Genomic DNA, 16,072 nt, shown 5'->3' with positions numbered 1-16,072 from the left:
GTATTCGTGATGTTTCTTAGATGGTAGGGGGACTCAGGTGGTAGAGGGGAATGACATGAGTAAAGATCTTAGGAACCTTGTACTGTCTGTGTAGGATCTTTGTTGATTTAGAATAATAAAAGGAAATTTGTCATCTCTACAAAGTACAAGGAATTGGTTCAATTGCACATTGTTTGTGTACCACACAAGCCAATCTCCCAAAATTCCTGTGGCAATCATTAAAGTGATAAATAGCCCCAAAAGAGGGAGAAGAGGAAGGGGCAATGAAAATCATTAAGATTAAACCTGATTTCTATTGTGCATCTTTTCATGTTCTTTAATGCTGTACAGAGCCACTGAATTAATTGCTTTAAAGTTTATCAAATGTTCAAATTGCTTATGAAAGAATTTTATCTCTGCTGCCTCAGAATTACACTTGGAAAATTACAACCCCAAAATGACAATTGTCCCTTGGTATTTGGCTATACAGACTCAAAATAGATTGCTGAGTGAGAAATTAAACCTGATTCTGTTCACGACAGGATTGTCATTATCTGGGAAAGGTTTCAAACTTGTCAGTTGTATTTCCTCTAAGCATATCTGATGGATGACTACCCAGAATAGAAGCTTAGCCTTGCTTAAGTCCACAGTGACTCAAAAATCGAATGCTAAGTCTACATTATAGACATGTAGACAATCAAACAAGTAATTAAAGCAAAGAAACTGATCCTAATGGTCTTTTGCCTAACTTATTTCCAAGGGTTTTTTTGAGGACTGCTTCATTTGCCACAGACTTGTTTTTTGTATGCCGATCTGATCATCTGACACATCAGCTAGCCCATCATTGTCACCTAAAATGCTAAGAAATATGGAACACACAAGGGCCAAGCACAGACTCCTATGGCAGTCCACTGCAGACTTCATTCCAAGTTGCCTTTAATGAACACTCTTGAAATGTGGCTGTTCAACAGGCTTTGGATCCACCCTTTTGGAAATGTGCCAAAAAAAACCTAAAGAAAATGAAGTAATTTTTTAAATACCTTAAACTGGATCAAATGGGAAAATATTTGTACAAAGTGCTTGGCACAGTAGCTGGCACATAGTGGGTGCTATATAAATACTCCTTCCTTCCCTCCCTGCATCCAGATCAATTGCCAAGCATTTCTTTAAGAAGGAAAATAGCTGAGTGAAAAATGTGGTGAATCAGCCAGATAACTGATGGAATTTTTCAGTTTTAGTTAAGATGTTTTAGTATCTTGTAGGCAATATGACATTGTATTCCCAACATTTAAGTGGATCCGATCTAATATTGAGAGTTTTAAAAAAAATGTTTTGAGTGCCTACTATGCATAAAAAAACTGCTTGTGCAGGGAACTAGAAAAGGATGACCATGAAGACCAAGCAGTGAGTAGAAGTTACAAAGAGCCAAATGCAGGCTTTGATGGGAAGGATAACTTCCTAACCATTAGAAGTATTGCAGTGGTAGAATGGCTTGCCTCAGGAGATAACTGTTTTTCCCTATTTCTTTTTCAAATCTATTTTATTTTTCAACAAATAAGCACTTCTTTTCTCTCCCTGTGATTCAGTGAAGACATGGCCCCTGCCCTTTAAGGGGGCCTTAATAGGAGTGATAAGGCAGGGGATATAAAATACAAGGGAAAGTGTGGTGTATAGTGGAGAGGTACAGGGAGTACAGATAGGAAGGAGGTTACTTCTGGCAGAGGGAAATTAGTAAGCACCCTATAGTAAGACACCCCTCTTCCCTGTGTATCACATTCTCCTCTATTCTGTAGATAGGGAGAAGTTTGCAATTTCATGTGTAGCTTACACTTTTCCATGCTACATGCAGTGTTCCCCATGGAAAAGTTGACTACCTAGCATGGATGCATTTTACATTGTGTTGGGGGTGGATACACTGGACACCATGACACAACACCATCTGCCACTGGCTCCGTGCTTTCTTGTTGCATGGCACTAACACCAAAGTCACTTCTAGCTAAGTTAATGAATTTTGTAAAGGAACAAAGAAAAATATGGGGTTTTTTTCCATTTCCATAATGACAGCCCCAGCTGATTATTTCCCCCGTATCGTGTTGACAGCTTAAGTCAATTTAGCTTTCAGAAAAGTAAATTCAGATAGAACCTCTAATTCAGTTGTACATCTTGGTGTTTAGACCAAAAACATGGGATTGCTTATGTTTAATTTAACAGCCTCAAACCCCATCAGTCTGTTGCTTCCACATCTCGCATCTTCATTGTGTGAAGTAAAACAGCTTTTCCTGAAGTCTACTGACATGGGCTAACCAGTTGGAAGAGAGGCCCCCAAATACCCACTACAAAATGAAAAAAAGAATGAGAAGGGAAAGTTGGCCCCAACAACCTCTTCTGAGATAGGCACCAGAGGTTTGGCCTAGTACCCTGTCTCTCACAACTAAATGAAGCACACACTGGGGGTCAGCAGCACGGAGCAATATATTCTTCAGAAGAAGGCTTTACTCCCTTAAAAAATGGCCTACAGATGGTACCAGCACCTCTGTTTTCACTAAGTAGGAACCATGTCTACAACTGAAAAATCTAGTAACCAAATGGGAAGAAGAATGGAAGCTAAATGTTAGTGGGGCCAACATGACTCTGACATAAAGAAATACCATTCTAATTGGAACGCCAGGGTTTTTCTCTTAGACTGAAGGAAGTTTACCCTTATCACTACCAACACAATCTCAATCTCAGTTGATCATCTGCAGGCAAGATAAAATTCTGTCTTTGTGGATCTGTCTATCTGTATTCATTAGAGAAAATGGGGAGGGGGGACAGCTAGGTGGTGCAGTGGATAGAGCACCAGCCCTGGAGTCAGGAGGACCTGAGTCCAAATCCGGCCTCAGACACTTAACATGTACTAGCTGTGTGACCCTGGGCAAGTCACTTAACCCCAATTGCCTCACCAAAAAAAAAAAAGAAAATCGGGGTAGGGCAGATAGCAGGTCACCAGGACGATCTCTATCCTGTGTCAGATTGTAGATGGTTCAAAAAATACAACACTTTATTCCCTTCTTAGTCTGTATTTTAAATATGCTGTTATATTTCAATAGAAATATTTCATTTTCAATTAATTATATATTTGTAAGTATATAAGCTATAAATACACATATACATTTTAGTATGAACATACAATTTCTATAAATATATTTCTATAACTAACTACATAAATGTATATACTTTATATAATTCAATATGTATGTATATTTTGATAAAATATTTAATTTTACTTTAGCCTAAATACAGTTTTAAAACATCATCAGGGCCACATGATTTATCATACCCATAAATTTGTTGCTGCCACATATTTCGTCTCTTACCCATCCACAAACTTTATTTTTCTTCTAATACTACACCATATATACGCACAGCCCACATCTATACTACCACAATCACAGTCAGATCTCTGATTGGATCTGTTTGGTTTTCTATCCCTCATCTTGGTACCAGGTCACATTTCAGAGCTATGGGGAAAAAAGCCACCTGCTGTTTTTTCTTGGTTCAGATCTGTGATTTCATCTGGTGGAAAGGAACTTTCCCTCCAATGCAGAGCAACAATTAAATTCTACAATTCATAATCTTTAAAGGGTTGTCTGGATTTCCCTCTGAGATTACTTCTTTGTTAGGACTGTATGTATATAAAGTACTTGTTTTCAGTTTCTCTCCACTATTAGAATATGAGCACGTGGAGGACAAATACTGGTTTTTTGCCTTCCTTTGAATCCCCAGCTTGTTGACTGAAAAGCTTGTTGTTAAGGAATTTATTCAGAGGTCATCTGTGCCAGAGACAGAATTTGCCCCTAAGTCTTCCCAACTCAGAATCCAAATATCTTTCCTATATTCAAGTGGCTCTCAGTTCCTGCCATACACATGCAATTAATTTTGCCCCAGTGAACTAAACAACAGTTTAAACCTAAACTCTGATTCTTGATTAATTTACTATTAGTTAATCTGAAACTTGATTAATTCAGGCTCCACTCATTTAAAATTTGTGGTCATTCAAATTAAGGATAGATTTGCCTTGACTCATGTACCTTTTAAAATGGGTTCATTAAGTAAAACAAAGATGGAAATGAGAAGGGTAGGATTCCAACTGTTTTAAACGTTGCTATCATCTACACAGACTTGGAGATGGAATGATACTGAATATTTCATCCAGGTGCTTTCTGGCTTCATTTGCTATTTGGAGCTTTGCCCATACCAGTCCACTTTTACACTTTCCTCCACTGTTGGCTCTTCCCTGGCTCAGTCCTTCAGCAAAGATAAGACAATCTGACCAGTGAACAAACTAACTTGCTTCCAGTCAATGTGGGGAAGCTGATTTTAGAGAGCTTTGATCTGTATACTCCCTATTATGACTGTTTCTAATTGGGCTAATCTCTGGTTGTGCTTCCACCCAAAGTTGGGTTGACCACAACCACCCTTTGTTTATTTGTTTGTCCATTTATCTATCTATTTATTTATTTTTGTGGTGGCAATGAGGGTTAAGTGACTTGCCCAGGGTCACACAGCTAGTAAGTGTCAAGTGTCTGAGGCCAGATTTGAACTCAGGTCCTGAATCCTGGGCCGGTGCTCTATCCACCACAACCATTCTTTGTGGTTTGATAATTTGGGGACCAAAATATATAGGATCTAAAGAGAATTGAAAGGCAAACTAGACCAAATAGAAAATATGCCCAATCTTATACTTTCCAGACTGAAATTGGATGGGATTTAATCCATGCAGGCATTTCAGTGCACCCTAACAAAAATGGTTCAGTAGAGGGGGAGGAGCACTTCATTATTTTTGTCCTGTCTTTCTTGAGGTACTTTGGCTGCAAGTTATAAGTGTGAATTTGAAATGACCTTCATCTACCATATTGGGTACTCTCACTTAAATAAGGGCTCTAAAAAACTTCAAAAGTATTGGGTTTTGTGTTTCTGAAAAAAGAAATAGGCTTTTCTTCTGCAAAACCTTTCCCAGCTCTACAACATTTACTCATTGAGCTGTAGTGGTCATACTATGTGCCTCAGCAGTACCAAATATACCTAGTAATATATCATAAATATTGCCCATTATGAACTAGCTACAGGGAAACTTAATGGGTGGAAGTCCCCCTTAATATTGCTCCATTTTCTTAGATAACTTGATACATGCCCATCCTGTGACTGGCAGAATTATTCTCTTACAATCAGTTCCTATGTAAGTGTTCAAAAAGACTCCTTAGAAAAGCTTAAATGCCTTAAGTTTACAAAACTAGTTGGCAGAAGCAAAGAATCCTTTGCCCTTTTGAAAATAACTTTACTGTTTAAGCACAGGATTACTGCGAGCTCGTTCCTGGAGTCTGCATATTTGTTCACTTGTCCAGATTAGCCGACATGTTCAGAAGACCTGGTGAATTTCTCTTGTTTATAAGGAAATAGCCCTTGTACATTAGATGTCTTTTTGAAGATGTCACCTCTACGAAGGGCAAGAAAGCTTACTCAAACTTAGGCCACTTTATAAATAGAGAACTTCTTGACAGTTTTCAAGCATCCGCCTAACCCTTAATTTTCTATTAAATTTGTCATGTTTCAAACATGAACTGAGAACAAATTAAAAGGCAGGGAGTTTTCATTTTCATGTATATTGAACCTTTCTAGATTTAAAGGTATATGATTTTTGTTCTTTAACTTAATATACAATTTCAGTTAAAAATGTACCTTTAACACCATGGCTATAAAATCTTAGCCATTATGGCATAATCAAACACCTTTACACATTTCAAATTCCCATGATGACTTGTTGAAAGATGTATAAGAAAACACTGCAATCAATGAAAAGAAAATTATTTGAATGAGGAATGGATTGTGACTTTGGTATTCTGAGGGATATTAATTGGGTTAGACTTTATAGAAAATTTAGTGCTCTTTACTAACTACTGCTGCTTGTACATTTATAGAAGTTCTAACCTACTTGTGACCCTGCAAATTGGATGTTACCTGGCAGTGCTCCCATTCAATTCAACATGAATTCACGGAGCACTTCTTGTTGTTCAGTCATTTCTCAATTGTTTCTGACTCTTTGTGACCACATTAGTGGTTTTCTTGGCAAAGATACTAGAGAGTGGATCTACAGCTCCAGATGAGGGAACTGAAGCAAATGGGGTGCAGGGTCACATAGCTAGTCAGTGTCTGAGGCCAAATATGAACTCAGAAGAGACTTTCTGACTCTAGGTTGCCCCACTGAGCACTTATAGGAAGCTAATGGTGCTAGGCAGTGGAGAAGAGAGAAATAAAATACCTTCTGCTCTCCCAGAGTATACAATCCAGCAGAGGAGATAAAACAATGGCCAATATCTACATTTAGTACTTAAGTCTGTGAGAGAGACAGGCATCAAGTGTTGTAGGTGGCCCAAGGAAAGCACCCTAGAGAATGTGACAGCTGAGCTAGGCACTTAAGGATAGATATAATTTCTCTAGAGCTGGTGGGAAATAATAACTATTTACTGACTAAGGGGTTTGTTTCCCACATCAAAAAGAAGAACTTGTTGCCACACAGTGACTTGTTCCAAAAACGAGGAAAGAGAATTACATGGAAAACAATACAAGATGGCTCCTAGAAAAATAAGTTAAACTGCATATTAATAGACACATGAAAATAAAAGTGTTGACATTCAGGGTCAGCCCTGTGTTCCATCTAAGCAAGTATTTTATGACTGACAGAACTAAGGAAGAGTTTATGGAATATTACAGTAATTATCCTCTAGATGAGCTTCAAAAATTAGAAATTTAGCCCTAGCATTTCTGAGCCCATTCCAAACTTGCAAAATATTAATCTTCCATAAATTTATCTGACCCTTATTTAAACTATTTAGATTGTGACTCAAATGTTCTTTTAGAACAAGGTTTTATAAAGCTTTCTTACCTGTAAAGAGCATTCAACAAGTAAATAGGCAAATACTAAAAATGATACTCTATCACAGATTTGACATATTTTTTCCTTTGGGGATTGAGACTAATTTGGGGTATAAAATGACCTTGGACTTTACCATATTCCATAAAATATTCTGCAGATTCTTGAGTGGATTTTTCGGATACTGATTGATATTTGAACTACTGCTAAAGGATATCCCAGGATTCATTAGATTTTAAGATGCTCTCCAGCTTTGAAATGAATCAAGACCTGACTTATTTTACCCCATCCTCACTATTTTTTAGGAGCAAATTGAATTTAGATTTTGTTGGAACTAAAAAAGCCTTCTGATACAGATTGGTAATCTGCTCTGCATTTTATACTCTTAGAGAATTACCAGAAGTACTGAAAGGTTAAATGATTTGCCCAAGGGTCAGATAACCAGCTCATGTGTCAGAGGCTTTCTTAACTCTCAGGCTACTTCCTTGTTATTCCTTATTGTGAGCTTATTCCAAACTAGCGAGAAAAAACAAAATTTGTTGTATTTTTTTATTTTTGAAAAAACTACCTGAGATTGTAGATTATAGGTAGCTAGTATAAACATTCAGAACATTGGGAAGACTTTGCCCTTTCTCCGCTAACCTCTTCTGCCTGCTTTTTCATCTTTCCCAACATTCCTTTCTTTACATGGTCTCTTTGTAGTAAAGCCACAGTAGTAAACCCAATCTGAATTAATCACAATATGTGATTCCAGCGGAAGGCTATCAGATTGAAATGGTAAAGGCTAAAGTAACAGACTACAGAAAAAGGCCTCAGCCAAGGCCTAAATACTACACATTTGATAAGTACTGGAAAGTTTTCACCAAAGGTACAGGACTAACCACTTACCACTTGCCTTACAGTGGTGCTGGAGATAGTTCCCTGCTTGAGGTTACACATCTGGAAGCAGCATGATCATATCAGAGACCCTGCATTGGAGACCCTCATAGTTCTGTAGCTTCCACATGTGAAAAAAAAAAAAAGCTGTTCAGAAGTTTGAATTCCTTCACAAAGTTCCAGGGGTCTAAAGAGCAGGGTAGCTTGTCCACATGGTGTAATGGCAGTGTGAGAATCTACTTCCTCCCACAATGCCAACAGTGCCCCAAAACGGTCCCTTCACATGCCAGTTGATTGCACTGCAAAATTAGAAAGCAAGATGCTGTAGTAGCTAGAATTTTTTTTCATCAAATTCCAGAGGCCTGAGAGGTAGGGTAGTAAGTTCATGTTGCCTGCTACCCAAAGGCTTTTCATATCTTACAGTACCATCTCTCAAAGTGACAGAACCTTTCTTTCAAAATCCCCTAAATTTCCTACCCACAAAATGGCAAAAAACAAACTCAGGAGGCTAGAACTTTTTGAATTTAATATTTCATTTTCTCTGATTATATATAAAAACATTTAAGTTTGGTTTATAATTTTTTTTCATTTCCAAACTCAGTCCCATACCTCACCACCTCATTGAGAAGGCAAGCAAGTTGATAAAGGTTTTATATATGAAGTCATGCAAAAGAAATTTAAATGTTAGTAATGTTGTAAAAAAAAAAAAAGTAATGAAAAAGTATGCTTTGATCTGCCTTCAGACTCCACCAGTTTTTTCTCAAGAGATGGATTGTAGAATATAGCTAAGTCATTCAGAGTTGATTGTTACAAAATATTACTATTACTCTTTACAATGTTCTCCTAGTTCTACTCATTTTACTTTTCATCAATTCATATTTTTCCAGGTAATACTTAAAGCATTCTGTTGGTCATGTCTTTGAGCACAGAAGTATTCCATCAAAATCACAGGCAAAAACTTGTTCACTCATTCCCAAAATGACGAGACCAGAAGTTTGTTTTTTTTAAATTGCAGTCCTGGAAGGCAAGAGGACAAGAATATAATATTGTAATTACTTTCCCTCCCCAATAGTGAAATACCCTTCCCGTCACTACCACCATTCTTTTGCCATCTCCCAAATGGGGGGGGGGGGAGAATGTACAAAAGAAGAAGCTTTGTATACAGATTCCCTACGTTTGAAATATAGGGCAGGAAGTTCTTAGGGCCTCTTCGCCAACTGCCTTTCACTTGTGATTTTGTGTCTTATAGCAGCATCAGCAAGACTGGCAGAATCTTTTCCCCAAATGCCCATGTTTCCCTCCTCCAAGAATTGCAGAAAACACAGCAAGTACGCTATAGATCTTTCAGCAATTTTCCTTGGTCCAAAACACAGGGGAAGAACCAACCTATTATTTGCCACCCACTTAAGTAAGGTTCCATGTTCTGACTCAGCATCATTAGGAGTGCGAGACTGTTTTGATTATTGCCCCATAATCCTGTCTCCTTCACTTAGTAGAACTTTCACAGAAAGGTGAATGTATTATATAAAGGCAAGGTAGCAGTGTTACCTATACCCAACACCGTTCCCCTCCCATGCCCAAGGTTTTTCCCCTTACCAGATCGGCAAAAAAGATGGTAAAGTAGCTGAAACTCCTCTGAGGTGTTGGTGTCTTATCACCAAGAGTGGCCTTTGATGGGATGATATAAAGAAAATTAAGGGGTGAAAAAAAAGGAGTTTATGGGGAGAAGAGGAAAGGGGAGGTAGAATGGGGTTAATTACATCATATGAAGAAGTGCAAAAAACTATTGCAATAGAGGTAAAGATCCAGCTGCCCAAGTTCTTCCTTCCTGCTTTTGCCTAACTCCAGAGCCTGGCTTGAACCCTGAGCCTCTGGTTGTAGTCTACACGAAATAATAACATGATTACATCTTGGTCCTGACAAATCCCTTTGGTACTCCATGTTTCTAGAAACCACTTGCTGACTCTGTATAGCCAAACTAGTAATATTAGCACTGATCTGAAGCAGAGACCTTCCGGTTATGACCTTTCCAAGCTCCCAAAATTTTGGAGAATTGGAAACCAAGATGCTATTAGGAGACACCTTGTGAAGCCCTGCTATGAATCAAACTTGTGTCATTGTTGCTTTTACCCTTCATTGTCAGGGCTACAGCTCATTGAATAACCATTGGTATAAGTATTGAGATCTGCCCACACTATAGAGGATTCCCCTACTGGGAGGAGGGGTTAACATGTGTGTCTAATTTTCCCCCTTACTTACAAGCCATTTCCCTCACTTGGAAATTAAACCTCAGTTTGATTCCTGACTCTCCTATCTCTAGTCTTCTCTGTTCGACTCCAGCAGTCCACAGGTTAGAGGCCAGTCGCTCTAGTTGGCACAACCTATAGCACAGGGAAGTGTCATAAAGAACAGTTCACTATTTTGTTTATAGCCAAAGCAAACTCTCCAATCCATCTTGTGTATTGAGTGGCCTGAAATCACCAAACCTAGATCACCAATCTACCATTTAGAATGCAGTTACTTCTCTATTTGGCCAGAGTCACTTCACAGATAAAGAAAGATATTTAACTACTGCTTTGGGGTTCAGAACAAAAGGTGTCAGCAAGTGTTACTCTAGGACAAACTAAGAGCTTCTCCTTCATAGACCTTTTTAGGCCATGACATTGAAATGAGCCCTTAGTGATGCCTCTATTTTTCCTGGTCTATGAGACAGTCAGCACTGATTTCTCTCAGGAGACTGTGAAGAATGACTAATATGAGTTATAGTAAAGAACTTTCCAACTTAAAGTATATCTTCTGAGTGAAATTAATACAGATATTGAGTGATACCTTGGAAAGAGGATTGACAAGGAAAAGGGAGATGTGGAGAAGGGTTCAGTCTTAATCAGTTCCTCAAGTTATTCTGTCAAGCGGGCACAATGTGTGAGGGCAGACGATTTTTCAGGCAAGGTTAGAGTTTCCCTGGCAACCGTCAAATACATTGGTAATATCCCTTGGGAAGTTTTTGGTCAAGACTAACTGAAGGAAGTTCTAGGAAACTATTTTTAAGCTCTCTTTGGAGTTAATTCTATTCTCTTTTCAAAGTTCTTTTTTCTCTAAAAATTTACTATAATTACTTAATTAATGGTTATTTGGTGAGGGTTATTGAATATCTTATTGAAAGAAAGGTTTTGACTCTTGCTGTCAAACATAATTAAAAATGTCACTGAGCAGGGAGCTATTTGGAAAAGATGTGAGCAAACTCTTCTGTAAAGGAGGCACCAACCCATGAGATAGACACCAAAAATTAAAATTATACATGTCTATCTGGCATTAGTATTAAGTACTATTATAAAACTTGGATATTTGCAAATGTCTTAGTAATTCATTTGTTATTCCTTATTGCCGATTCATTGAAAAGGGTCTGAAACAAGAGTCCTCATTCTATAGCTGAGGAAAATGAGGCCAAGTCTTTGGAACTAACTGGTGGGCCATGACCATTCACCAACATAGATCAGGTTGTTTTGAAAACATGTTGGTTGATCAGGCTCTTTTTGATCTTTAGGGTGATAAAATCATAACCTCATGAGTGATAAACCAAAAGTCTGGTCTTTTGTTGGCATCTCTGCCATTTAAGAGTGTGGTCTTGGGTAAGTAATTTTAACCTTTCAGAGTTTTCATTTCACCATGGATGCAATGTAAATAAGGGGTAATTTTGTATATAGTGGAGGGAACATTCAATCTGGCATCAGAATACCCAAGTTTGAATCTTGAGTTTTTATCCATTTAACAGCTATGTGAGGGATATTAGGCAAGTCCTTAGGCCTCAGTTTCCTCATCTGTAAAATGAAGGGGTTGGATAAGATGTCCTCTAACAAGTCTCAGATCTGTGTCTGTACAATCCTAATAAGGTTGGACTAGATGGCCTCCAGTGATCTTTGAGCTAAAAATCAAACCCTACAATTGTATGAGACATACTCTTACAGGGCATAAGGAATAAAACAAATACTTACAGTGTGTCCAAATGCTTTCTCTCTAAGTTGTAAAAACACTGGTCAAATGTTAGTTGCTAGTGAGTATTCTTACTAAAACAATCTAGTGGTGGAAAACCTAAATCATTGAGTCACTATGTAGGTCCAGCCTCATCCAGGCACTCAAAATGCCAAGAACTCTTCTAAAAATCCAAGTTAGAGCCCACTCCCCCAAAAGACTCTAGAGCTTTGTTTGAAAATGCAGATTTCCTACCCAAGTTGAGGTTTATCCACATCCTAAACTGTCTGGGCTTTATTTCCATGGAGGAGGAGGAAGATGCATTTATATCAAGTTTTAAGGTTTACAAAACGCTTTCCAGAGATGTTAATTCATTTGATGTTCAAGTTGTTGTAGATATGCTGATGCCATTTCCTCAATCCCAGGAAAGATCAGTGTGGATATGCTAACCCCCAACTACACCAAGGTATACCCTATTGCTTTGTATGCCATGCCAAAACTTTAGGGGATCCCCCAAATCCATCAGTGCCATAAAGTGGATTTCTATGGAGGAAACAGCCTGGTTTTCAAGGTTCAGTGGCAGTTAGTTGTGTGTGTGTCTTTCTATTCTCAAACCTACTGGAAATATACAGTGACCTTGGAGAGACATGCTTTGGTCCAAACATTCCTTTTCACTGACTGGGGGTGTCAAAAACGGTCATTTTTGCCAAGTGCTTGTTAACATAAGTTGTAATATTAATTAACTGTTAGGGAGAAACTGTCAAGAGCACTATTGATTTTTTAAAAAATTTCTCCAGTACAAAGGCAATTATTTCAGAAAGGTAATTGAGAAAGCAACTTCAAGAAAGCAGCTCTAGACTTCTATCTCTGTCTTTGTGACAGGCACATAATACAGTCAAATGGAAAAGAGACCTCTACATGAAGTATGCAGTTAGGTAGGGATGACCTTGAGACAAAGAAAAGACCTTTTACTTAAACAGATCTTCAGCTCTGTCCCTTTTCCTTTATTCCATGAATATGAAAATTATATACCTGTTTCCTGAATTACTATTCTCTTCCTATTTGTATCTACAAGTAGATTTCCTTCCATTGACTTATGTAGCAGCATTTCTGACTCTGGTACCAGAAAGCATTAAAAACTACTAAGATTGGTTAGTTTTAACTATAGTAAAATACAACTCTCTGCTGGGAGTGTGGACTGAAGAATCTCATGAACTTTATTGACTCTTTCCTGGTTAGAGCAAAAGAAGAATTTTTTTAAAGGTTAGAGTGGTAGAAAGTACAGTAGACAGAAGTGGGAGGGAGTGGACTGAAAGAGAGGGGAGGCTAGGAGAATTGATTTGCCTTGAGAAAGACAAACTTCATCTGGAATCGTCTGTTGCAGACCTTCTTAAACTTTTTCCACTAGAGACCCCTTTTCGCCTGAGAAATTTTTACGTGACCCAAGGTATATAGGTATATAAAAGAGGTATACTTTTACTGTTACCAAATTTTTCTTGACCCCCACATTCAGTTATGTGACCCCATATGGGGTCGTGACCCATAGTTTAAGAAACTAGGGTCTATTGTATGGACCACGTGGCTGTTAGGTGCCTTGTATTTGGAGTGATTGCCTCTGACTTGAGCTATATGACAGTGAATTTTGTTTAATTTAATGGTGTGAATTGAATGGATTGTAAAGTTTAGGAACTGTTATCATGTGAGGAAAGGTTGCTTCTGCTTTGAATTCAGGCTCTACTGCCACCCTCAGCCCTAGCTCCGGCTGCTCACAGATGTGACTAGGGGAGAGCTGATGCCTGCTGAAGGTTCCCCCTTGAGCCTACATTTGAGATAATAGCTCGTGGAGATGGAAGCCACTTGGAGGAAAATTAAATTGGAAAAAGGACAACACTTGCATGGACAGAGTACAGACAGGCACATGAACTTGGAAGATTACTTGTACTGTTGGCTCTTGTTGCTGACAGAAGCCAACTGTGAGGGAAGATAAAAGGAGACTGCACAACTTGGCCAGGGCATGATACTTACAGAACCTTAAGGAGAAGCTGTGGTGGTCATCCAGTCAGTACATGAGGGGAAAGCAATGCAGGAGACAAATGGTATAGGCCTTCAGCATTGGTATTGGGAATTTGAACTGTTCCTCTCCCACTATAGCAGGGGAAGCACTGGTATTAAAGTGGGGTGTGTATCATTTCCTGGAAGGTTAAAAGATGATATCAATTTGGGAAGTGAGTACAGAACATCTTTCCTACTTCATGCATTTTGTTTTGTTTTGTCTTTACTGTTCTGCTACTAATTACTCCTAACCCTGGAAGATAACAATTTGGTAAAGAAAAATAAAACCAAAACCAAGTGGGTAACAATTTGGATAAAGAGGATTTCCTAATTGATTCATTTTTAAATTTTGCCTTCTGTTTGACTACTGAAGTTCTATGTGATTTTTAATGTATGTGTGTGTTTATGAACCAAGGGTTTGGATAATTTGAAGACCAAAACAGCACACTGAGCCTGGGAAAGAATGTGGGGGTCCGAGAATCATGCAGGGTCCTGAGGGGGAAATAGGGCTAGGGCTAGATTTACCTTTCAGTAACTGAGACCTGTTCATCCTCCTCTTAGAGAGATCATATATTCTCAGAAGAACCTTGCCTGCCTGCACTGTCCCTTAGGTAACAGCACACACACACACACACACACACACACACACACACACACACACACCAGTAATCAAGTTGATGAATGTGTGCACATGTGAACATACACACACCCTCATAACCACATGCATGAATGGGCGCATACATGCATACTCAGGCCATCATTTTACAGCAGTTCACTTTTTTTGTATTAAGAACCTCTTTAGCAGTCTGGCAATTTTTCCCCAATCTAAATTCATGGACCCACTGAAATGTTTCCACAAGGGATCTCTAGACCCCAGGTTGAAAACCCTTGGTTTGCAAGAAGCAGTTTCTGAGCCACAATTTATTCTTTTCTCTGGTTTGTAAGAAGCAGTTTCTGAGCCACAATTTATTCTCTCCTCTAAAATCCTTAGGCATTAGGCAGAGATTCCAATCGACTGCAGGCCTTCATAGCAAGAGTTCACAACCAACAAATTGACCCAAGTCTGAAATGTAAAAAAAAAAAAAATTTAGCTGAAAACTTTCTATACATAACAACCTAGAAGCTTCTAAAATAATTGAATCATTCATAGCCTTGTTGACAACAATAAAATAACTTAAGACACACCAATATAGTTATGCTTGGGTTTTTCGGGTATTTTCCATTTTTAAAGTTTCAAAGGAGTACTAAATTTAGAGGCACAAACGCTAGGCTCAAAACTCTTCTGCTACTTACTAACATGCCTTTGGAAATGTTATTTGACTTCCTTGAATATCATTTCCCTTTTCTGTAAAATAAGGGAGTATAGCAGATGATCTGGAAGGAACACTGCCAACTCTGAATTTTGCTCTGATGATTTTTGTGTGTGTGTGTGTGTGGAAGAGAATGTTCACCTTTCCAGTTATCACTGAACCTTCCTAGAAAATAGCCAAGATTTCCTCTTGCTTTACACGTTTTGAGTTGGAATGAAGGAAAAGTCACCTAATCAAACCATCTAATTTTGTGGAGAAGGAAACAGACTGAGAGTAGCAGTGCTCATCGTTACAGATACAAGAAGCAACGTCATGCTGATTGTGCAATGGTTTGTCCCATTTTCTCTATAGGTCGCTTTTTTTGAAGAGAGGTAGAAGGTATTTTTTGGTTTCATTCCCTATTTGAAAAGAATTCACTTCTATTTGACATTATCTTTGCCAATTCATATGAATGGGGATAGTTATCTTTAACAAAATATATTGACCATGCCACCATCTATACTAGTACTTCTGTCTATAAAGAGCTCATTTTAATTCTGAATACATTAGGTTGAAAGTTGGGGGTGGGGCAGGTAGGGAAGGATATATATTTAGCTTATGTGTTTTTTGTCCAAGATTATTAAAAATACTCAAGCAAAGGGTTTTTTAAGTCAACTGAACCATTTGTATCCATTATCCTAACTCTAGGATTCTTTATTGCTTCAGTATCAGGGACATAAGTGTATAGTTCTAAACTTTTTTTTTTTAAATGGGGAGTTACAAAAATGAGCCCTAGGTATGGAGAGGTTTTTTTTCCTAACGAGTCATCCTCTGATCCACACTGAGTTTGTTCAAACCAAATAAAATCAGTTTTCGAAAGGTACCATATTATCTGCCAAAAGGCAGGGAAATCAAATGAAAAGACAAATATATTCCAAGTCACGTAGTTGCAAAAAGGATGAAATGAAACCACTGCTGTACTAGTATATGGATTTAA

The sequence above is a fragment of the Dromiciops gliroides genome, chromosome X (assembly GCF_019393635.1).
Source record: "Dromiciops gliroides isolate mDroGli1 chromosome X, mDroGli1.pri, whole genome shotgun sequence".
Taxonomy (NCBI): Eukaryota; Metazoa; Chordata; class Mammalia; order Microbiotheria; family Microbiotheriidae; genus Dromiciops; species Dromiciops gliroides.
Note: the sequence above shows the minus strand (reverse complement) of the source record.